Source organism: Leptonychotes weddellii, chromosome 12 (assembly GCF_054177405.1).
Source record: "Leptonychotes weddellii isolate Sample4059 chromosome 12, ASM5417740v2, whole genome shotgun sequence".
NCBI classification, from domain to species: domain Eukaryota; kingdom Metazoa; phylum Chordata; class Mammalia; order Carnivora; family Phocidae; genus Leptonychotes; species Leptonychotes weddellii.
In genome coordinates this window covers 37,490,409-37,513,379 of record NC_138380.1, presented here as the reverse complement: position 1 = coordinate 37,513,379, position 22,971 = coordinate 37,490,409, and the positions used below count along the sequence as shown (strand labels likewise).

General features: G+C 48.6%; 1 long non-coding RNA gene across 5 annotated transcripts in view; it reads left to right on the top strand.

Annotated features, from left to right (window-relative positions):
- Nucleotides 1–12,624, top strand: part of LOC115941207 (uncharacterized) — a 42,626-nt gene extending 30,002 nt beyond the window's left edge. For 4 of the 5 annotated variants that reach the window (XR_014139199.1, XR_014139200.1, XR_014139198.1 and 1 more), the window contains 4 exons: nucleotides 2,684–2,940; nucleotides 4,897–5,011; nucleotides 10,193–10,278; nucleotides 11,272–12,624. This is a non-coding gene — a long non-coding RNA (uncharacterized LOC115941207). The remainder of the gene's footprint in view (nucleotides 1–2,683; nucleotides 2,941–4,896; nucleotides 5,012–10,192; nucleotides 10,279–11,271) is intronic. The other variant, XR_014139197.1, reaches the window with a different exon arrangement.
- The last annotated feature ends 10,347 nt before the right edge of the window (nucleotides 12,625–22,971 follow it).

The window sequence follows — 22,971 nt, the reverse complement described above, 5'->3', positions numbered from 1 at the left end:
CCCCCCCCCCCCCCCCCCGGAGTTCACAGGCTGCACGACTACAAAGGCCGAAAAATGAATTGATTTTTAGATTCAGAATAATCAATGTCCTAGCTACCTGCTGTGTTCAGGGCTTTCAGAGGTGAGAGAAGCAGAAAACATTTGGCGGAAAGGGTGGCATTTGATTCTGGGTTTTAAAGGATGAACAAGAGCCCTTTTGAGCAGCGTGTGCAACACCATGGAAGTGAACAAGCCGAGTCTGTGTTGTGGGCCATGGGGAAGTTGTTGAGCGAATGAGGGCGTGAAGGAATTAATCAACGAGTTGTCCCAATGCTTGGTGATTCTCAGGGGGAGAGAAGATGTCATTGTTGTGAGTAGATTTCCGCCCAAACGGCACAACCCTCTCCCTCTCATCCTCTGGCCCCCCCAGGAGATTCTGGCCCACCCTTACAGGGCCGGAGACTCTAAACGGGAACACCTGTTACCGTCAGGCGTGAGGGGCAGACGGAAAAGTGGAGAACGAGCACTGTCGGCGTGGAAGAGTGTTCTTTTTCTTTCTATCCTTGTCCAAACCTGACTGACCTATAACTTGGCTGCAACATTACCTCATGAAGATAGAGAAGTATCAGGAAGCTTCACCTTCCCCCACTTGAAACCAGGGGAATAAGAATAGTTTGTCCTGGTCCCGAAATTACTTCAAGACTTGTAGGCCTTCAGGATAAAACATAAATGTAATCTCCCCTGTCCCAGACCAAATGTCCTCAAGGTCAGGTTCACGATCCCATATGAAGTGTGAAGTGCAGTGAGTCATCGGGCAGGGGCCAGGGCCTGGGGTGTGGGGCTGCTCTAAACACCTGCACCACCAGCCAGCCCTTGCACAATTAAAGACCCCAAATATTTTTTATTGATTAGCTTGATGAGGCCATTGGTTTGACGACAATAATATAAATCAAGGAAAAGACCCTACATTTTCAAATAAAATAAGAAGAAACTGACTGAACAAAACAAAACGTATGTTCTAGATCTTTTGCTCCCTCCAGCATCATTGCTTACACCCTCTTTCTGTGTCAGGAGAGAGGCTCCTGTGAAATCTCACCCTGCAAATCCGCAGGGTCTTTTAATTTCATACTCTCTGCCCAGCGCCCTATAGAAATTGCTTCCTCCAGAGTCTCCTGGGGACTCACACGGGGTGAAAAGACATTAAAAACAGATACCTCCTTTGATAGTGAAAGAGAATAATCAGCTGCAAGTCTTGGGGTGGCCTCCGCTGCCCTTGGTCTCTGTCCCCAGATGTGCTGGGGGGAGCCCCCGAGGCTCGCAGAGCCCTTCAGGTCCTAGGGTAATTTAGCGGGAGGCAGCTGGCAAATGGAAAGCCTGATTAGGATGCTGTCAGACTAATCTGTTGGTTCCAAGTGTCACATAGCTGTGGCTAGGAATTGGAAAGAATATTATTTTCTTTCTGAGAATTTGCTGTTTGGCCAGCTTTGGGGGAGGAATTTCATTCAGGAGGTGGGGGGTGCCTGTTTATGGAGTTATTGTGGTTTCCTCGCACGTGCTCATTTAATACTCCCACCCACACCGTCCTGCATAGTAGTTGCAATTGTTCCCATTTTATAGATGTTTTACAACTGTTATTGCTTAGGTGCAAAAGGGTTATGAACTTTTAACCTTCATTTTGCACCCAGGCTTCCCTGACTTGAAAATTTCTACCTTCCTTCCTAATGCTACCTTAAATTCAAATTAAACCTTTTTTCAAGCATCAAACATTTCCACACTCACCCCCTCCATTGGAAGTAGGAGCCTGGGTTTGCTCTCTGTTCCTCACTCATCTAATCCTTCTTAGGCAGAGGACAGGCTTGGAGAAAATAGAAGAGGACCCCAATCTCTAATCTGCAATTCTTGGGGCAGATATGTTTCAAAATCAGAAATTAAAATTTGGATTTTATAAAGGAATTATAATGATGTCCTGTATTACATAGTACCTGGTAGCATCTGGGGAAGGCACCCTGAAATGAATCACGCTAATATTTCTGCAGTGAAATATTCACACCGAGGGGGATAGATATAGATGATGAAGAGTTGCGTATGAATTTAGGTCGGGTTTTTGCTACCAAGTTAAAATTGCCAAAGGTTTTCTGAGCCTTTGGGATTTGGGAATCACTCTAAGGGCTGGTGGACTTGTAGATTATATTTAAGGGCTCTTCTGCTCATATAAATCCTCTGCAGATGAACCTGGCAGGGAAGGGCACGAGCAGCACCTTGGTCTGGAGCCCTTTCAGCTGTGGCAAAGGAGGAAAGCCCACTCCCTGGGCATTTCCAAGACACAAGAACGAGGAGCAAGATGTGCTGGGCTCTCTCGCTGACTGCCAGGCTGACGCGTGTTCCTTAGGGAAAGTACTGCACCTCCCTGGTCTACTAAGTGGGGAGGGGGCAGAGGGGAAGCCTCGGATGCTGCCGGTAGTCCTGTGGAGGTCTGAGACCCACTGTAAGCCTGTATGAACCTTCGGACCAGGGCTGAGCCTCCCAGCCCTCTGTGCCCTGGGCAGGCATTACGCACCACCGCCACCGCCCCCCCCCCCAAACCGATTCATCACTGTCTGAGGGTGTGGGGTGTGGGGCTTGACTGCCTGGGTCAGAGTTTGAGCCACTAGGCACCAGATCAGTTGGGACCTGATGACTTATCAAAGTGTCTGTTTCTTTCCAGATACTGAACGTCATAATAACGGCACCCACCTTACAGAGTGAGTGAGAGGCTCAGTGGAGCTGGTGCATGTTCAGCTCGGTGCCTGGAACACACAGGCTGCACATTACATAACAAATGGCTTATACGACTCTTACCACGGAGATCAGGCCTGTGTCAGTGTCCTGGGGCTGCCATCACAAGTTACAGCAACCTGTATGGCTTACAACAACAGAAATTGATCGTCTCACAGTGCTGGAGGCTCCAAATCTGAAATCAAGGTGAGTAGGGTTGATTCCTCTTGGAGGCTCTGAGGGAGAATGTCTGCCATGCCTTTCTTTACCTTCCGGTGGCTGCTGGCAAGGCATTCCCTAGCTTGTAGCCAAGTCACTCCCGTCTCTGACACCATCTTCATGTGGCCGGCTTCTTTTGTCTCTGTGTCAGATCTCTCTTTCCTTTCTCTTCTAAGGGCACCTATCATTGGATTGCGGGCTCACTCTAAATCCAGAACGATCTCATTTCAAGATCCTTTACTTAATTACCCTGCCAAGACCCTACTGCCAAACAAGGTCACATTCACAGGTACCAGGGGTTGGGACTTGGACATATCAACTGGACCGCCTCCAGGGTTAGGCACAAAGTTTGCAGGGTTGGACAACTGGTTGACCATGCCCCCCCCCCCCCCCGCCGCCATGTGATGGTGGATTGTTAGCCAACCCCTGTGGGGTCCCTTGACGGGGAACCCTTGTGTACAGGAGCCATTGTGATGTAGTGTAAAGGGTAGGGGTTTTGGAGTCTGGTGGATCTGGCCGCAAGCCCTCGGACACTGGGCTGGTTCACTTCATCAGAGTAAGGCTCAGTTTCGTTATCTCTGAAATGGGCATTATAAACCCTATCTCAAGCTGTTCCAGTGAAGCATACAGACAGATTTACAGCATCTAGCCCATAAAGCCCTCTGTAAATGGGATTCCCCTTCTCTTCCTCCCACGTCCTTTGATCTGATGACATGAAAGCTGTCGGTGCCTAGACTCTTCTTTGAAATCTGGGGCTGCAATAAGGCCCACGCACCCTTAAAACACTTCAGTGCCAGCCATGGTGTCATTGGAGGGGTCTTCTCCAACGCCAAGTGGCCTTCAAGGCCCAGGTCTGTGTTTCCAACAATAAGTGGCTGGTTCCTGGGAGCCCACCTGTCAACTACCAAGTGCTGAGGAATCTCCCTTCAGAAATACTGTTAACAACCCAGCCCACACCCCCTTAGCTTTTCCAGTGCCCAGAGAGGACTTCAGACCCTAAAGAACATGTGAAGATCATTGTAAAACCATGCAAGACAAAACAGGGTCTGGGCAGATTCCTTAAAACCCCATGCTGTCAGGGCGCCTGGGTGGCTCAGTTGGTTGAGCGACTGCCTTCGGCTCAGGTCATGATCCTGGAGTCCCGGGATCGAGTCCCGCATCGGGCTCCCCGCTCGGCAGGGGGGTCTGCTTCTCCCTCTGACCCTCTTCCCTCTCGTGCTCTCTGTCTCTCATTCTCTCTCTCAAATAAATAAATAAAATCTTTAAAAAAAAAAAAATCTAAAGGGAGACTTGAGAAACCACTTCAGTCAAGGGCGAGGGATCCCAAATTATTGTTTGACCGTGACTTTATTCTAAGTAAGAATGTTAACTGCATGTGAAGTGTGAACACTTTGCTCCTGTTTTGGCTTCATACCTTTATTTCCTGAGGCTCTGCCCATGACATTCTGGCGTTTTCCCTTGATTATAAGAGGCTCATGGGGCGCCTGGGTGGCTCAGTCGTTAAGCGTCTGCCTTCGGCTCGGGTCATGATCCCAGGGTCCTGGGATCGAGTCCCGCATCGGGCTCCCTGTTCCACGGGAAGCCTGCTTCTCCCTCTCCCACTCCCCCTGCTTGTGTTCCCTCTCTCGCTGTGTCTCTCTCTGTCAAATAAATAAATAAAATCTTTAAAAAAAAAAAAACAAAAAACCCCACGCTGTCATAGACACAGCTCACACGGTAAAGGCCATTCCCACCTGGCAAGGCTTACGGCCAGAACACTTTGTCTTGTCCTTCTGAGACAAGAGTCCCACGGTGTGGCGAAGCCCCCAGCACGGGTGGGTTGGGAAGGCTGTGCCATGTCCACGCGTGACGGGTCTCACCCGGCACTAACAATGCCCCGGTGCCCTGCTTCGTCTCCTTGGAACATACTGACCTTTCCTTTCCCGACTGACTGTTACGACACAGGGCCGAGGTTTCAATTTCTGCAGAAGGTGGTGGAATATCTCCTTGGCGCACCAGGTCCTGCATTTTAACTCTGGAGCTAAGGATTTAATTCTTCACTCATAGTAGGTGCCAAACAGTAAGTTCTTGTGTATCGCAGTTTGTTTTAATTTTTGTCACAAGACCTTAAAGAATACAGAGGGATGCTACTTTTTCCCGTCGGAGGCGAGGCATGGAGAGGCCGGATGGATGTCCTTGGCACCCCAGCACCTGGGGAACCTTGTCTCCACTCCACCGTAGGAGGCAGTTTGGCTGGTGGGCACTTGCTTGGGCTCTTGCACCCCGCCTCCCTTGTTCTGGGACCTGCTTTTTTCCAGATCTTCCCCAAATTTAACAGGTTTTTTTTCCCCAAAGGCAGAGGGCACCCTGACCCAGGAAGGCCCAGATGTCATTTCCTCCACCCACTCACTGTGGCTCTGTGTTCCTGAACCCCAAGCTCTTCGTGAACCCCCCAACCTTCAGGAGGTTCCCGCCACCCTTGGTGTCCTTGCCTGTGGCTGATGCTGAGCGGGCAGAGTATGCATAATCACACAAGAAGGATGCTAGGCTTGGCTGTGTAATGTTCTGAGGCACTAAGCAAAATGCCTTCAACATATTCTTCCAGTTAAAATTTATCCCATTTACAGGGAAAGAGCATGAGCCACAGAGAGGCCAAGAATAGGTTCTCTGGGCTCCAAGGTGGTGGACGTCTAATGGGGTCGCTAAGAGGGAAAGGGGCACTGGAGACTGAAGACTGATATTGCTCATAGATTTGGGTGATTGAGAAGAGGTGCGCCAGGAAGAAGGGAAAGGATGGGACAGACAAGTTGGCCAGGTGGCCCAGGGGTAGGGCCCCAGTGGTCAAGGCTGGGCAGGGGGTTCAGAATATGGATGAATCGGGCCAGGGCACAGCTAACCCCCTCTCCCCCAGTCATGGCCCATCACGCACACACCCTCCCCTCCTCGTCTGAGCAAGTCTCGCCCCCGGGATGTCACCTGACTCTCTTGATTGGAGATGCTCATCTTTTCAGTGGTATGGTAGGACCGGGGCTTACCGTGAAACCTGGTCATCCATTATTCTGCAAAATTACCATGTCTATCTCCTAATTTCCAGTGATTTCCTTCCCTTCCACTGGCTCCCCCTCTGTCCATATAACAGAAGGAGTGTGTGGATGGGCCGGGGGTCATGCCACCTCACCCCAGAGCGCTCTCTCTGCTTGTTCCACTCCTTTCCTAGATGCAGGTGTCTGCCACTGAAACCAGCCTGAGTGTCCATTCATGGAACTGACCGCTTAGCCAGTGGGATTCCAAGACAAAAAACACAGTCCCTGCACTCAAGGGAGGAAAGACACACAAAAGGGCACTAAAGGGAAAGAGCCAGGTCCCTCCCGTTTCCTAGGGAATTTGGGGCAAGTTAATGACAACAGAAATTTTTAGGGAGGGAACATCAATAAGTGTTAGTAATTATTATTAATATTAATTATGATTGAGTCCATGGGGATATCAGAATGACTTGGTGGTATTTCCCCTGTGGCAATAGAAATGCCTTTAATGGAAATACATTTTAGTTCGCACTCAAATCCTCAGGGTTTAAATCCTAACTCGGGAAAAGAAATGCAGAGCAGCATCCATCTGGGCACACTGATGGGCAAAAACACCAACAGTACCGCAACCAAGAACAAAAGCCCGGATCCAGGTCACTTGGGGGTGAAGACTGAGTTCTTAATAATGTGGAAGTTGCCAATGATCGTGGAAACTCAGAGAAAATATACCCATCATTTGACATAAATTCTTATGTAGACTTCTTGGTTGCACTAAACTCCCCAGAACAGAAAATCCTCAATTCCGTGGTGGTTAATGCTACTTTGGGATATCTTTTTTTTTTTTTTCTTCCCCAAAATGAGGACAGGAACAGTGGCCATGGGGTTTTCTTTATCTGGTGATGAGTGACATCCCAGCCATCTGCAGGGAGTGGATGGCCTGTCACTGTGTGGGCTCCCGTGAGCACTTCCCTCCTGCCAGCCAGCCTCACCCGTGTGGTTCACACCTGCCACTGGAGTGACTGAGGCCGTGCCCAGGATGTGTCTGGACAGGCCAGCAGGAGGGCAGAGATCCCTGCGGATGTGAGGTCAGCACTTAGATGGAGGAGTCGGAATTGCAGAAAGCGTGTGACGCTGTGGGCAATCTCGTGGCTCCAGGTCTGGAGTGAGTGATCCGTCCACAGAGCACACGGATGGACATCGCCGTGCTAGATCTGCCGGAGACAGCACCACAGGCCCTTCCTAAGGATCTTATAGTCAAGATACGGAGAGAAAGCCCACGTGGTGGAGAAGACCGCTTTAGCCACCGGGTCCCCTCCCTCCTCACGAGAGCACCATGACAGACCTCGACCTGGTCTTGCTAACTCCCCACCCACTGTCCCCATCTCAGTCCATGCTCCTAGCAGACACCAGAGAGACCTACCTACACTGGCACTTCTCAGGCCTCAAGGTGCTTACGACTGTCCTGGGGATCAAGTTGAAGTGCAGGTTTCCTGAGGTTCTGCATGTCTACCGAGTTCCCGGCTCAGGCCAAGCCTGCCGCTCAGTGCAAAAGCAAGGACCGAAAGCCCAGCCAAGAGTTAAAAGCCTGTGCTCTAGAGTACCAGCACTGTGACCTTCGGAAAGTCCCTCGGTCTCGCCGTCCCGTTTCCTTCTGTGTCAAGTGTGACGGTGGTGGTGATTACGTGGCTCCGTGACGGAACACGCCCAGGCCACTGCCCGCTCGTGGTGCGCGCTCGGCAGTCTGTGCGCATAGCTCACGGCTCGCGGTGTGGCAAGCCTGCCCTGCGTGCCCAGATCACCCTCGTGCCCTGCGCTCCTCCACGCTTTTGCTTTGCCCTGGGTCGTGAATGCCCTTTTCTCCCCCCCAACCCCCCACCCCGCCCCGACCCGGCAACGTCTGCATTCTTCCAGGCTCCGAGACCCCAGAGCCCACCTCCCGGGCGGCTGTTTAAATGTGTAAGTAGCAGCTCCCCCGTGAGCTCCAGGAGGCCAGGAAGTGTTCACCCTTTGGCATCCCATCTCGTACATCATCCAGCACACGCTGGGTTTCAACAGAGGACGAGGGAATGGATGACACGACAGATACTTCAGGCCCTTCTATAACTGCTCTGCCTGGAAGTGCTGGGCTCCACTCTAGATCTATGGAGGCAGCATTTCAGTGGGTGAATCTCTGGCATGGGACAAGAGCCTTCTCTTAGTTATTTACTTGTTTAGCTAATTATATGAGTCTGGACTAGTGGCTTCTTTTTTATTCAGTGGCTTATAAGACATCACTGTCACTATTTCTTGCGATGCTCAAATTGTCCCAGACTTAGCCTTCGATCTCGTGCCTGTGTCCTTTGGACATGTTCGCACCACTCTTTGAGTAATTCCTTGCTTTCTCGTGCAACAGGCCATTCCAGAGTCATTTTGCGGTGTATTTCTTGCCAAGCACGACAGGTGATTCTGATGCACACCTGGGTTTGGAAGCCATCGTGCCTATCAGTAGCCTCAAATCACCATCGGGGTTAGCTCTGTTCCAGAGCCAGAACCTGTGGCAAATGGCAGGGACAATTCTTAGGCTGGAGCCGGGGAAGGGAGCTCAGTGTCCCTAAGACTCCCAGGAAGCATCCCTGAGGACGGCGGGCTCACCACACAGGCACAGATGACTCAGCAGAGCTACCTGGCAAAGGATCCCAGGTACCACCTGCCCAGCCACTTACAGGTGGCAAAGGCCCAGAAGCATCTAAGGCAACAATTGAGGGAAACAGGAAGGAGGTGACACAAAGAAGGACTTACGGAGTGGAATGTGTTTCCCAACAGGTAGAGAGAAGTCGTCTTGACTTTACTGGTCTGCATGGGCCGGTAGGTCTGGGCCCCAGGAAGTCCCCAGGGGTGGAGCAAGCTGGCAGCTCCCATCAAGGAACACGGTGTGGTTTTCCTCGGAAGACAGCCAGGGTATCACAAACGCCTTGCACGAAACAGCATTTTCTTTTCCCAAGGAACACGAAGCACTTTCACAGATGGCTCATTTGTTTTCGACTGTTTTTCAGTGCAAAAACATTTGTACACCCTGACTAAACAGAGATGAAAAAATGTTTTTAAAAGACTTAGTAGTTTGTGCTACCTTGACAACTTTTCTCTGAATCTAGAATTATTACAAAACAAGTTCTTTTTTAAGACTCACCCTTTACAACATCATGGGAGAGAGAATAAAGCCCTCGGCCCCCACCATTGTTCACATCCTAATTCCCTGAACCTGGGAATATGTTACCTTACGTGGTGAGAGAGACTTTGCAGATGCAAGGAAGGTAAGCATCTCGAGGTGGAGAGATTATTTTGGATTATCTGGGTGGACCTATTGTAATTATAAGAGTCATTGTAAGGGTTAGGCAGAGGTATAGTGTTGGAAGCAGAGGGGTGTGTGCGTGTGTGTGTACAGAGAGAGAGAGAGAGATTGATTGAAACTTGAAGACAGCACCCTGCTGTCTTTGAAGATGGAGGAAAGGGCCACAAGCCCATCTCTAGAAACTGGAAAAGATAAGGAAACAAATTCTACCCTCAAGCCTCCAGAAGGAATGCAGGCCCAATCACCCCATGATTTTAAGAACCATCTCAGACGTCTGACTTCCAAAACTAAGATAAACTGGTGTTGGTTTAAGCAATTGCACTTGCGGTAATTTGTTATAGCAGCAATAGGGAACGAATACAAACATTAATTTAAAAATTCTTTTACAAAATTCTCCACACTGTTCTTCTATCAACCAGTTTGCTTTTCAGTCATATCCTATTCACAGGTCTGCGTCACAGTCATTAACTGTTCACATGAGAATGCAGCTCTAACAAAAATACCGTATTTCTTCCCCCATCTTGGAGCCCTCACCACCCACCTTTCTGTGGTTGCTACTGCTGTCCTTCTGCACCAATAAGGCCCGTTAGCTTGAGGTTACTTACTCGACATGAGCCTCATGCTCTGACACCACTAGCGTTTAATTGAGCATCTATTACTATCGTTTCCTTGAATACAAATACAAATGGGCATTCACTTGTGCAGGTGCCGTAAATATTCCCACATGCAGACTGTCAGCTGTCTGCAGGACCTTCCTCTACAGATGGGGCACAGCTCCCCTCCCCCACAGCAAGCTGCCCTCCTCTGCTCTAGGCAGATGGTCCTGGAAATGAAATTACTGGCATCCCAAAGTTGACTGGGAAAATAAGTCACCTGTAGTTCAAGATCCACCTCTCCCTTTTGCTCACAGCCATGCAGAAGCCGCAGTGGTCTCGGTTTGTCTGGAGTGCCTGGGAGCATCCTGGCTCCAGAACAAAACCCAGGTGAAGCCAACAGGTAGGCACTCAATGCTCATGTCATCTGCATTCTCATGTCACCCGCGGATGACCCAACTTCCCATCTACCCATTACAGGCCAGAGACTTTGCTGCCCAGGGGAGGAGTGGGCTTTCAGGTTAGGCAAATCTGTATATAGAATAGCCCTGATTAAGTTACACTCCTGTAGCCAATCACATGCTACAGAGTAAACTATCGAATCATTAACTTCAGTGAGAAGGCACCAAGGACAAATAAATATAGGGCGTATCTCCCATATTCACTTCCAAGGCCATCACACTAATGGCTGGTGAAACCGTAGCCAGATGGAGCTGTGGGAAATGTTTCAGCCCCTTCCGGTTGACAGTGTCTTCTTTCATTCTCTATTGATCTTCTGTACCCACACACTTCCTTGTCGCCCTCCAGTCTGCCCTGGATGGCTCACCCCTTCTGCGAGGGCTTCAACTAGAATAGAAAAGGGGTCTCTTTCTCTCTGGCTACAACTGCTCAAAGTTCATGTTTCTAGGCCCTCTGTTCAGGAACCCCGCTCTCCTGGTCACTACATGCTACTGCACGGGTCTGTGCAGATGTAGATGTTGAGATGTGGGCTGCCCAGAACCCTGAGACGGCCCCCTGCTCTGTGATGCTCACCTAATCTGACTGCCCTATCTGTCTGAGTCATGCTATGTCTCTGGGAGGAATTTTCTTGTTTTTAGACTTGTGCTGGTAAAAACTTCTTGCCTGAGAACAACCTGGAAAAAGCCCTTTGGAGAGGAAATACTTGATTTTGTGGTGCTTCTTGTATTTTGACCTCAAGCCTGCCCTGGTTGCAGCAATTTGCCATATCACTACTGAATTGTTCCATGCCTGAACCGAAATGGACCACACAGAGACTTTTATCAAGTCTCAATTAAATGAACCACACTGATCTGCTTCTTTTTGCCACACAGAGACTTTTATAAAAAGTCTCAATTAAATGAACCACACTGATCTGCTTCTTTTTGCCCTTGTATAGGAAATCTACCCAGGGTTGAAGATTAACCCTAAAGCTCTTTGTTATCAAGAGAAGGCTTTTAATATAGGCAGTACTGAAGGAGGGGAAAACAAGGTTTTCCAAAATAGAAGAAATCTGAGGGATTTTCAAGCAGGTAAGTTCTACTTGGGTAAGCCTTTCTTCCCATTTTGATTTATTCTAAAGGAATTAATATGTCTTGGGGTGGAGAGGGAAGGGGGGAGGATTAGAGGGAATGTGGCTCGTCCGGCTTGTGGTCGCTGTGCCTCCAGTTAGATCAGGTGGCTGGGGGTCACCATCAAGGGCTGTTGGCCATGAGCTCTCTCAGAGCAAGCTCACGAGGGAGCAACTCCTGCGCTTACAGGGAAGACTAATGTCTATGGCTAACTTTTCAGGGAACACAGAATTCCTGGGCCTTGTTCCATCCAGCCATTGCCCCTACTTGATGTCAGACACAGTTAACAGTCCTGAGGGGGGGGGACTCTTGGGTTCATCAGAGGCGGATAGAAATTTCTGGATGCACAACCCTAGCCATTCGCCTTCCTCCAAGAGAAGGGAGACTTGTCTGGTCTGGCTGACTGGACCTGGCCCAGCCCTGCCCCGCCACCCCTCAGCCAGCTTCCCCACGGTGGCGCTGAGGTAGTGAGAAGGACAGCAGAGGCCTCGAACCAGGTGTGGTATGATGGGGTTGGACTTCGGGGTTTGAAAGTACAGGTGGGCTGGGGCACACAGAGTAAGCTGTAGGTTTCTGTCATGGTTCTAGCTTTGGTTTTGAGTGATGGTTTTTCAGTCCTTATTACATTAAAAAGTAAAACAAAAAGCCTGAGGAAGCAACAGGAGGTCAGATATGGACCATCGACAATAGCATGTCATGAACAAAGGATGGTGATTAATCCACAGTCTGATTCTGTGGACCTGTGGGTCAGGAAACAGAATGCAGGAATCAATAACAGTAGGGCCATGTCTCAAGTGTCCGCAACAGGGCCTTTGCTGGGTTGGGGAAGGTGTGGGGGGCCGCGGCTGGAACGCTTTCTCCCCTTTGACGCCACCATGTCATCCACAGGGGAATGGACAGGGGTTTGAGCACGGGGAGCCTGGCAGAGGCTAGTGGAATGCTGCCAGGTCATCTGCTTGAGTCCCGAGTTTCCTTTCCTGACACCCCCAGAAAAGGATGGGTCAGTCTCTGCCTGGGAGAAGCTCGATTCAGGGAAGTTTGCCCAAGTTTGTGGGGCCTTCAGTGGGGGAGGGGTGCCCGTGAGACATATTCCAACCTCCCACCTCTTCCCCCCCCCCCCCACCCCAGGTCACAAGTCCTCCTTTCGTTCCTGGAGCTCTCCAGAGCGAGCTCGTCGCGCATCTCGCATTCTCACAACACCGACCAAGAGCCAGGCTCATGTTGCCCAACTTGCATACAATTTGGGGAGCCTTTTTAGAAAATGAGCACAGACTTGCCAACACAAAAATCAGACACAAAAGCAGATATTTACTTAGAAGTGAGGGCTACCTACCTGTTTAGCTTCATTACCTCCACGGTGAATTTGGCTCTGAGTATAGCGATCATCACTCCTGGTTTAAAGGTCACGAAATGGAGAGTCAGGTTGAAGTGACTTGCCCAAGGTCAAACACTGAGCCATGAGTGAACTGGCATTCAAATCCAGATCAGTTCAGTGTGGCCCAAATTGGGAGTAACATCCCATGACCTGTAATAGTGGTGGTGACAGGAGTGTCACTGTTCTCAAAGACTGGTTATCTAATTTGCATCACAAAATGATTTATGCCATCAGCCAATGAGGTTGTGTTTATCCGGGGTATGTTTGGTGCGGGGAGCGGTGCAGGGCACTGGGGAGACGGCGGTAACGGAGGTGAACATAGTCCCTGCGCTCCAGGAGAGGGAGAGACTGCTGATGCCACCACCCTGGCAGAGGGGACATCGCAGAGCAAAACAGATGGATTGTGTTCTACCAGCTGGTCCCAGAGGCCTTTGGAAAAGAGCCCCATGTCTTTGGGAAAATAACTCAATGAGACTTTAGATGTGGGAGAGGCCTGGGTCTGAATTGGGCGAAGGCCACAGGGAGGTGGTGGGAGCCCTTCAGGGTAGGAGCAGTGTGCTAGGGGGACCAGACGGGATGGGGGGGGAAAGGGGAGAGGAGGATGGGCAGAAATGTCTGAAGGACAAAAACCCCCAACAAACCAGGCTGTCGGTAGGCTGTTTTGTACTACTGCGTTTTTATAATGTAAATCTCCTCCGTATCCCCAAGGCATCAGTCCTACTGGACCACACACAGGGCATTGAGGGATGGTGAGAGAGCTGGAGAGAGAGAGTCTGGAGCTCAGTTTCACCTAGGGGTTAGATTTTAAAAACTGAGGAAAGTACAATGGGGTGGAAGCAAGAAACTTGATGCCCAGGGCTTCGCTGGAAGCCCCCCTTTGGTAGTAGGCAGGGTGGGGATTTGGGATCATCTCTCTTAGATCTTGGAGGCAGATTGGTCCCATCGGACATCTGTACTCTAAAAAGAAAGCACCACTACCAAGGTCCCATGGGCATCGAGTCCCCACGGCTGTGCCATACACATTATCTCATTTAATCTCTGCCAAGTTATAAGAGGTGGATGTTCGTTTCCCTGCTCTGCACGTAAAGAACTCAAGGCTCAGACAAGTGGAACTCAAGGCTCAGACAAGAGCAGTAACTACTAAGAACAGATTCATCTGATGTCAACACCCTCCCTAATTCCACATCTCCATCAGTCTGGCTGTGATATTCCTTTGGCTTTGGTTCATTTCTAGACCCATGTGCCTGAGGTTTCCAGGGAGGACTAACAGCACAGAGACTGTGGACAAGTCCAAAGCAATGGGGTCCCTGCAGTGCCGTTGCCCGGCTCTGTTCCCTTCCACACTCCCCTCTTCCTTCTCTCCTGCCACGGTCCCTGTTGGGTTTCTCTGTGAAGGCAGTGGAATATTACTACCCCAGTCACTGGCTCCCACTGGCTCCCACCTCTGAGCTGGGGCCATGACCCCTCCCCATTGCCCAGACTGTCCCTGAACTGTTGCCAAATGTGTGGAAGCTGCTTTTAAGTGTGACCTCACACATTAAGTTAAAATGCTAGAGGAAAATACGTAGTCTCTTTTTTCCCTGCCTCTTCACAGAAATTGAGAGAAAAACATTTGAATGGAATTGTTTAAAGAAGATGAGGTCTCTAAAACTTGACTGTAGGTAAAGTACAGGTCGTGCCAACTCATTTTGATGTGTTGGCCATCTGACTGCCACCAAGACACAGCTGCTTGTTTTTTTCTCGGTGAAGTGTTAAATAGCTGTCAAGTCAGATGTTAGGTGATAACAAGCATCCAGTTATCACGAAAAATGGAGTCTGGTCCCAGAGACCTGCCAGTCCTTGGAGATTCAAGGGGAACTCTACGTGCTGGTTCAGCTGAGCCCACGCATCTAGGAGAAACAAATATAAATGGTTATTTGCTGAGTGCCACTTGTGGGCCTGCACTGGGCAAAGCGTGCTGCCTCCAGAATCTCGTCCTGGCAGCACGACCAAGTGGGCACCATAGTTACCCCCATTTTACAGAAGAGGGAATTGATGCCTCAGGAGCACCCTATCAGGGCAGAGCCTGCCTCAGCCTACCCCTGAGGTGGCCAGAGGGCCCAAGGCAGCAGGAAGAATGCACCTAGAAGAGGCAATCTTGGCAATTAGTTTGGGGCATGGTGCCTGCCGTTTAAGCAAGGTTTCTTTATTGTTTATAGAATTAGATTAAAAAATATATTTTGGGGGTGGTTGTGAGATCCAGCCCCACGTTGGGGGGGGGCCCACGCACAGCAGGGAGTCTGCTTGAGATTCTCTCTCTCCCTCTGCCCCAACCACCACATGTGCATGCACGCTCTCTCTCTAAAATGAAGAAATCTTCGAAAAAAAATATATATATTGCGGTTCTTGTTCCAAGCAAGATGGAATAAGCATAGTCCACCATGCCTCTCCCATTGAATGCAACGATAAATCCATGGAGCAGCTATCTGAGGACAAATGAAAGGGAACAGGAGCAGGTGGGTTGGGGAAGGAGATCAGAATTTGAAGTGCCACGAAACCTGGTTTGAGTCTCCCATTTTCTCTCCTCTGGGACCATCTGGCCTCTCAACTCAGAGGCAGCCTGAAAATTGGAAACACATACCAGATATAAACAGAAAACGCTGTTAAAGGAACCCTCGCTTTCTGGCCCAAGGAGCGGGTAAAGGGTCTCCTGGGTGTCAGAGAAAGGAAAGCCCCTGGTTGGTTCCTCCCATCCTCCCACCTGGACCCCCAGCTAAGCCCATAGCAGCAGTAGCAGTGGTGACAATAATCAAGAAGGTACCTAAAGCTCTAAGAGAGGAAAATCTTCCTTCTGACCACAGAAGCTATGTTCTCAGGGGGTAGGACAAAATCCCATTGCTCTTTTTCTCTCCCTGCCTTCCATTGCATGGCCCCATACTCAGACATGCTCCGGGGAGTGCCCAGGATAGCAGGGAAGCTAAAGCCCCAGCTCTCTGACCAGAGGGCCACAGGGAGTGAGAGTGTCAGAATGATCTCAGAAAGGACAGAACTTAAGAGAAAAGCCCCATATGAACTCCTGGGCTTATGTCTATGCTCTGTGTGCTTTGAGAACTGAACTGTGGATTAGAGCATCACCCGGGCCCCCAAAATGGCCACTGGTGACAGAGAGCAGATCCACACAGATCTGCAAGGTCTTTGAAACTCTTGTTTCAAAGGTCTTTGAAAACTGAACTGACATTGGAACCACAGTCCACAGAAGGCGGGTCAAGACTTGAGGCTGCAGCTTAGCCAGATCCAGCTGCCTGCTAAAATAAAACAAAACAAAATCCAGCATTCTCTTTAGGATTTAAACAAGACATAGATTCTCATAATGTAATATTCAAAATGACTAGGATATACTCTGAAGCTACTCAGGAGATGAGGAACAAGAGAAATATCAAATGATGAGGGAAAGGACAATCAAGAGACGCCCACCATAAGAGGAATGCTTCCTCCCTGAGATTTGGAAAAAGGCAAGGATGTTCTGGAAAAGGAAAAAAATATAGCACTGGGGAATGAATCAGTGGTTGCCAGGGAGCAGGGGTGGTGAATGCGTGACTGCAGAGGGCGAGCACAGGGAGTTTGGGGTGTGGTGGAACTGTCCTGTATTCTGTGGTGATGACATGATACTGTATATATGGGAAAACTTAGAACTGATACATCCAAAAAGGAAATTTTTTTCAAGAAAGAAAAGTTAATGTTAGTGTGCGTGCTATGCGCGCGCGCGCGTGTGTGTGTGTGGATGTGTGCTTGTGTTCTGTGCCTTAAGACATTACACATGTATCATATTGTAGTCCTGTGGGTACAGTTCCAACACAGGTCTCTCTGGGCTACAGTCGAGGTGCTGGCAGGGTTGCGTTCCTTTTTGGAGGCGCCAGGGGGGCATCCGCTTCCTCGTCTTTCCCCGATCGCACGGGGAGGCCACTCCCGATCCTTGGCTGGCAGCACCGTCCTGCCCCTCGCAGGCCAGCAAGAGTGGCCCAGTCCCTCCCCTGCTCTTTACCCCAACATCCTCTCTGTCTCCCTCTTCTATTTTTCTTTTTTTATCAAGGTGAAATTCACATAACATAAAATTAACCTTTATAATGTTCATTTCGAAGTGAACGATGTAGTGGCATTTAGTACTTTCATAACATTGGGCAGCCACCACCTCTGCCTAGTTTCAAAACATTTTCACCGCCCCAGGGAGTGATCACTCCCCATTTCTCCCAACCCCAGTCCCTGGCAACCACCAATCTGCTTTCCGTCTCTACGGCTCCACCTGTCCTGGGTGTTTTGTGTACATGGAATCACCCAATTTGCAGTGTTTTGTAACCGGCTCCTCTCACGGAGCCTGTTTGGGAGGTTCCTCCCCACTGTGGCATGGATAAGGATTTCATTGCTTTTTATGACTGAATAATATTTCACTGTACCACATCTTTTTTATCCATTCATCCTGTGCACTGATTTTAAAAATAAAATTTTAAACTATATACGTAAAACGCTGTTTCACCCGAGACCAGTCAAATCAAAGTCTTGGGTGGGCTGGGACCTTGGGGCATGGCACTTTTGGATTTCTGCAAGGTTGTGATGTGCAGCCAAGATTGAGGAGCTTTGCTTTCAGAAAATGTTTTGATGATCAACTGACGCCTAATAAGCTACCCCAAAAATTAGTGTCATAAAGCAAGCACTGTTTTATCCTGATTGTACAATCTGGGCTGGGTTCAGCTGTGTGACTCCTCTGCTGGGCTGGCCAGGGGCTCACTCCGGTGACACACGGAGCCAGTGGGTTGCCTGGCAGCTAGGTTCAACTCCGACACAAGACAGCTGGACTCCTCTCTCTCTCCATGTCTCACGGACCCTCCCTCTATATGTGGCTAACGGGACTTCTTAGATGGCGGCCCAGGGCTCCCGAAGCACAACAGCAGAACCTGCTGGGTCTCTTTACAGCTTAGTCCCACAACTGGGACAGCATCGCTGCTGTGGTTAGAGTTGAGTCACAAATCTAGCCCACGTTCAAGGGACAGGACCACACAGGGGCATGAGTACCGGGGAAGGACGGTCAGGGGCCACGGCTCACTGGGGCCACCAAGGGGATGGACCGCCACAGGAAATCGCCTGTGCGATGCGAATGTATTTTCAATAAAACCAAGGAATTCTTCGCATACAAAAGCAAATAGCTTTCACAGACAAACGACTGAGACAAAGTGGATACATAAAGGCAGAACCTGATGATTCTCCTCAGCATGATAATAAGTGAGACATTAACATTTTGAAAATGTGAGTTATAATTCATTGCCAGTGACCCTGAATGAGTTTTGAGCTCTTCCCTCAAGCACACATTCTGGAATTTTTTGAACACTGAATGGTGAATAGTGTTTAAAATTGATTTTATTTACACACCTTGCTGTCTATTACCAGCTAATCACAGCCCTTGGTGACAGCCCTGGAAGCAGAACATTGTTACTTTCACTTTATTATTATTTTTTATTATTTTAAAAGATTTTATTTATGTATCTGAGAGAAAGAGAGAGAGTGGGGGTGGGGAGAGGGAGAAGCAGGCTCCCCGCTGAGCAAGGAGCCCGATGTGGGGCTCGATCCCAGGACCCTGGGATCATGACCTAAGCTGAAGGCAGACGCTTAACCAACTGAGCCACCCAGATGCCCCCATTTTTACTTTCACTTTAAAAACAAACAAATGAGCTCTGGGCCTCTCTCTGTCTCAGCTTGGGCCCCTTCCCTGTTACCTTCACAGCACAGGCCACACGTGGAAAGAAGAGCAGGGACAGCTTCACAGATTTTCTCTGGGAAGGAAAATGGTGGTTGGCCCACTGGGGGTTATGCCCTGGTGATGGCGGGGGGTGAGGGGTGTCGCCATCCTGACTAGCACTGCAGGAACCTGGCAAAAGAACTGGGGTGGGACCAGCAGGAGACAAAAGGAAGGGAAGATGAGCTTCCCCTCATCTCCACAAACTCACCTAGAACTCTCCACCAAGTTCTGGAAACACGTCACCTCCCATGGAAACCCAGGCTCAGTGATCTGCTAGGTTCCTATGAATTAGGCTCCTCCTTTTCCTGTTAGAAGAGATGAACCCAGAACCTAAGAGGAAGCAATGTAATGCTTCTTGTTCATTTATTCAAAAACTAGGGCTGGAGCGTCTATCGTGTCTCAAGCAGCTAGGTTTACAGATGTGAAAAAGAGGGGTTAGTTCCTGGGACACCTGGGAGGCTCAGTGGGTTAAGTGTCTGCTTTCAGCTCAGGTCATGATCCCGAGGTCCTGGGATCGAGTTCCATGTCGGGCTCCCTGCTGAGTGAGGAGCCTGCTTCTCTCTCTCTCCCTCTGCCCCTCCCCCGCCTGCCTGCTCTCTCTCTCTCTCTCTCTCCATCACTCTCTCTCAAATAAATACATAAATAAACTAAAAAAAAAAAAAAAGTGTTAGCTCCCTACCCTTATGACAGTCAAGTCTAACAGGATAGGAAAAAGAGCACAGAAAATAAACACATAAATCAGATGGTGATGGGGCTAAACAGGGAATAAAATGGAATAATGGGATGGGATTCGGGAACCCATCCACTCCCTCACTCACCAGGCAGCTACCATGGGCAAGGCCTCAACCACTTCATGTTTCAGCTACCTTATCTGCCAAGTGTGGGTACCAATAGGACCTACCTCCTGAGGTTGTGAGAACTTTGCAAAGTCATATCTATTTCATGGGATTACTGGAGGGCTCAAACATCGTATGCAATAGTGTTAGGTACCCTAATTATTGGTAGTTTCAGAAGAATTGTATTTAGAATTGCTTCAAGCTTCAGAGAAGTCCTCTGAGTAGGTATGAAGTCCTCACCCACCTCCACCTCACTGGTTTTATACTCTTTTCCCATGTGTCAAGGAATTGGAGATGTCGTGAATCTTAGACTCATTCACCTCTGCAGGCCCTCCTGAAAGGCAGTCTCTGCATTAAAGGAGTATAACTCTTTAAAAGCAAATAAACACTGCTCTCTTACTGGGAGTATAGAAAGCTCTGGGGGTTAGAAAAACCTGAGTTTGGAGCTTGGCTCTGCCAGTATTTGCTGTGTGATCATGAGCAAGTGGCCTAACCTCTCTGAACCTCATTTTTTCCCAACCCATAAAGTGTGACTCATTACACCTGATATTCAGAGTTGATTTGAGGTCAGGAGAGAACCCTTTATTAGAGTAGCTATTTTTGTTGTTATTAGGTCATGTAATGCGGGATCTAAGCAAAGGTTTATTCTGGAAACTGTATTAAGCAAGTAACTTCACAAGCAGGATGCACAGCCCTGAAGTGGAAAGAATTGATGGGAAGACAACCCCCTCTCCATCCTGTTATTGTACAGGACAGTTGGATCCCCAACCATGGGGTTACTGAGGGGTCAGAGCAGAAAGGACCCTTACCAATCAGTGGCCTGAGACTTCATTTTCAGACAGGAAGGTGGACAGCAGTGACTTCCCCCAGGCCCACAGGGCCCCTGAAAGCTCAGTCAGTTTCCCTGAGTTTGGGAGTGTCACTGGGCTTCTGTAAACACATGTGAATCCCCCCAAACAGTTACCGTGATTAAGGAAGGGGCCCATAGGCCCTGCAGTGATGGACGGGCGGGATGCATGCCATGAGGACACCATGAGGATGGTCCCTTCCCAGCAACAGGCTTCTTGTCTTGTTTTTCATTTGATCATCACTTGGTGGACCCGGCTGTATATTCTGGATATGAGTCCTTCGCCAGGTCGCCTGTGTGTGTTCATGTGTATACACATGAATAGGCGTATGCATACAGGCATAAAATATATACATATATTTTACGTATAATTATAAAATATTTTCCTCTAGCCTGAGGCTTGTTTTTCATTTTCCTAAGAGTGTTTCTTCATAAAAAGTCTTTAATTTTGATGAAAGACAATTTACTCATTGTTTCTTTTATTATCAGTGCTTTTCTGTCCCGTCTTAAAAACTTTATTCTGCTATGTTTTCTTCCAGAAGCTTTCTAGCTTTGGCTCTTATGTTACGATCCATCCCACATCTTGGAGTGCTCGTGTGTGTGTGGTATGAAGTACGGGTCAAGGTTCTTTGTTTCTATGGGTATGTCCAGTTGCTTCAGTACGAGCTGTTAAAAAGATGCTCCTCTCCCCACGTGGGTTCATTGACTGTGTCTGGGGGTCCACCTCCACACGCCTTGTCCTCTTCTGCTCATGCGCCCGGCTACCTACGCCAACACCACACTGTCCTGGTGCTTGTAGCTTTACGTTCAGCCTGGGACTCAGGCAGCGGTAAGCCCTCCAACTTTAATTTGCTTTACCAGTGTCCTGGCAAATCTAGGTTCTTTGTATTTCCACTAAATTTTAGAATTAGCATATCAATTTCTGCAAAACGTCTACTGGGATTTTTCTTTAATACTAGATTTATTTTTTAGAGAAGTCTTAGGTTTGCATAGATATTGAACAGAAAATACGTACTGAGTTCCCATGTACCTCTTCCTTCCCCCCGCCCCAACCGCCAAGGCCCACCTCTCTGCTTCCCCTATTGTGAACATGGTGAATGAGTGAGGTATACCGTTAAAATTGATGAACCCGAATCGATACACTATAATTAACTGAAGTCCATGGTTTATATAGGGTTAACTCTTTGTGTCTTATTCTCCCATAGATCTTGACAAATGCATAAGGTCGTGTATCCACCATTATAGTATCATGCAGAATAGTTTATACAGCCCTGAAACTCCTCTGCTCCACCTCTTCATCCCTCCCCTCACCACCCTCATCCCTGACAATCACTGATCTTCTAACTGTCTCTAGGGTTTTGCCTTTTCCAGAATGCCATGTAACTGGAATCATACACTACCAAGCCTTTCAGACTGGTTTCTTTCACTAAGCAGTATGCATTTAAGGCTCCCCCAGGTTTTTAGTAGCTGATAGTTCATTTCTTTTTTTTCTTTTAGATTTATTTATTTGTTTCTTTGTTTGTTTATTTATTTATTTATTTGACAGAGAGAGAGAGACAACGAGAGACGGAACACAAGCAGGGGGGATGGGAGAGGGAGAAGCAGGCTTCCTGCTGAGCAGGGAGCCCGATGCGGGGCTCGATCCCAGGACCCTGGGATCATGACCTGAGCCAAAGGTCAGCTTAACAACTGAGCCACCCAGGTGCCCCTGATAGTTCATTTCTGTTTATTGACGAGTACGATTGCATTGTCTGGATATGCTACAGTTTGTTTAGTCACCTACTGAAGGACATCTTGGTTACTTCCACATGGTGGCAATTAAGAATAAAGCTGCGGTAAACATTAGCCTGCAGGTTTCTCTGTGGATATGTTTTGACCTTATTTGGATATCTCTACATTATGCCACTCCTTGCTTCCCATAATCCTTCTGTGATAAGAAAAACAAGAAAGGGGGCACCTGGGTGGCTCAGTTGGTTAAGTATCTGCCTTAGGTCATGACCCTGGGGTCCTGGGATAGAGCCCCACTAGGTGGGCTCCCTGCTCAGTGGGGAGTCTGCTTCTCCCTCTGCCCCTCCCCCCTGCTAGTTCTCTCTTTCTCTCAAATAAATAAATAAAATCTTAAAAAAAAAGAAAATAAAAAGAAAAGCAAGAAATTCCCTTATAGAGGACAGAAAGTCTTTGTTGACCACAATGCCTGGATGAGCCTTTGTGGCTGTGGATGGACAGCCTGGGGGCATGGCCAACAAGATTAGAAGGAGAGAAACCACGTATTTTATTATCCAAACCAGGACACTGTAGAGGGACACTATTCACTTCACTGGTGCAACAGATATAACCTGGTTTTGTTCTCTGGAAACCTAAGCATGTGCTCCCCCTGGTAGGAATGAAGCCAAAAGGTAGCCAAACCGCTGTGCATTGAAACAACAAAACAAACAAACAAAACCACAACAACATGACTAAATTGAAAATGACTGACCATACCTAAATGTTGGTGAGGACGTGAAGCAATTGAAACACTCATACGTGGCTGGGGGGAGTGTAAGGTGGGATAACCCACTTTGGAAATCAGTTTGGCAGTTTCCTAAAGAGTTACACATTCATACCATACAAGCCAATCATTCTACCCTTAGGTATTTACGACAAGAAATGAGAGTGTGAAACCCAAAGACTTCTATGTGAATGTTCCTGGGATCTTATTTGTTA